Genomic DNA, 1,667 nt, shown 5'->3' on the forward strand with positions numbered 1-1,667 from the left:
CATCCTGTTTATTTCATACATAATTACATATTAAAACATAAGAGTACGGGGTTAAGTATGACGTGTTCCGATATTTACTGTCTATACTGAAAATCTATGGTTAATGTTATAAATACACTTTAGATTTTCAGTACTGGATATTAAAATATTGGAACGCAGTTTATACCAAGTTTAAATTTTTCTTACTTATGTATCTAATAAATGAAGTTGTCGCTCAGAAGAGTTTGATAGAAATCAAACTGCTTGGTGCTGCTCTGCGTGAACTTCCACTGATGGAAAGCAACGTAACACTGCAACATAATACAAAAACAGTAATTATTATTTACATCTAATTATATATTTTAAACATAAAAGTAGGTTAAGTATGAATCTGTATTGTGATATTCACTATCTATGTATACTGAAAATCTGTAGTTGATGTTACACGTATACTTTGGATTTTTAGTATTGACGATTAATATTAGAAAGTATGGTTTATATCAAATTTAACTTTTTTTTACTTACATATCTAATAAATAAATCTTTTGCTCTTCTATCAAACTACTTGGTGCTGCTCTGGACTGCATGAACATCCACTGATGGAAAGCAATACTGTAACATATAGCATAAAAACAATAATTATTATAAAATCATGTAAATGGTTAAATAATTATGGTTAAATCATTTAATTAATGATTAAACTGCTTTTTAGGAGATTTGGGATCGACAGATTTCTATCACGTATCTCCAACTAAGGGCTCCAGTTGGATTAAACTGTTAAAATTTTTTAGGTTAAGTTAGCATCAAGATTTAAGTATGAAGCCGTTAATAAATAATTTCATTAGAGACTCGTTTAATAACGTTATAAAAGCAAATATATGTATTTTAAGATGGTCATTGAAATGATTGTTATGATATTAACGTGGTTTTTGCAGACTATTATGCCACGTAATCTCTATTTTTGGATTTAAAGACAAACGCCAAATATATATGTACATAATGTACATATTAGTAATAATTATACAAAAATACTTTTAAAAATATTTGTGTGAACAATATTTATTAAATAAAGAAAAATTAAAAACAATGGAATAAATTATTGGATCCGCCAGTGCGTAGATAAAAATAATAATCGAGATTAAGCAGATTAAGCAAAGAAAAATTACCTGAAATTAAAACGATTGTTTCTGTGCGGTGTCGTACACGTGATTGCGTGGTCCCACGGAGTCATGCAAGAGACAGCGAGAGAAGACCGGGAATGGTGGGGGTCGGTGCTGCGACCAAGCGCATAGCCACACACACTAGCGTTCTTTCCTCCACTTACGCACTCAGAAATGTTCTCTTTATCCGTGTGACAAACTCGTAATTTGAAAAGTTTAATATTGATTATATAAGAAATATAAATTTTATCCATTTATTTTATTATCAATTTACTTACTGGCTCTTAATTAAAAATTAATTGTATATATAATTACCTTTTATTATTACAAAACAAATAACAAGTTATAAAATTAAATACCACCACTTATAAAATTTATCTTAATCACTTTTATTCCCCAAAAGTACAAGTCAGTCTCTTTTGATTTCATCACATTTTTTGATTTAGATTTTTCTTTCTTTTAGTCCAAAATTCTTTAACTGGTATATATTATCTGTGCAATACGTATGATTGTGTGATACCTTAATAA

The 1,667-nt window shown here is 28.6% G+C and overlaps 1 long non-coding RNA gene across 1 annotated transcript; it reads right to left on the minus strand.

Annotated features, from left to right (window-relative positions):
- Positions 1 to 208: 208 nt before the first annotated feature.
- On the minus strand, positions 209 to 1,206 carry LOC112451993. Its single transcript, XR_003040445.1, has 3 exons — positions 1,146 to 1,206; positions 505 to 591; positions 209 to 290 (listed from the first exon to the last, which is right to left on the minus strand). It is a non-coding gene; the product is annotated as an uncharacterized LOC112451993 (long non-coding RNA).
- Positions 1,207 to 1,667: the final 461 nt, after the last annotated feature.

Source organism: Temnothorax curvispinosus, unplaced genomic scaffold, assembly GCF_003070985.1.
Source record: "Temnothorax curvispinosus isolate PA1 unplaced genomic scaffold, ASM307098v1 QBEX01002838.1, whole genome shotgun sequence".
NCBI lineage: Eukaryota > Metazoa > Arthropoda > Insecta > Hymenoptera > Formicidae > Temnothorax > Temnothorax curvispinosus.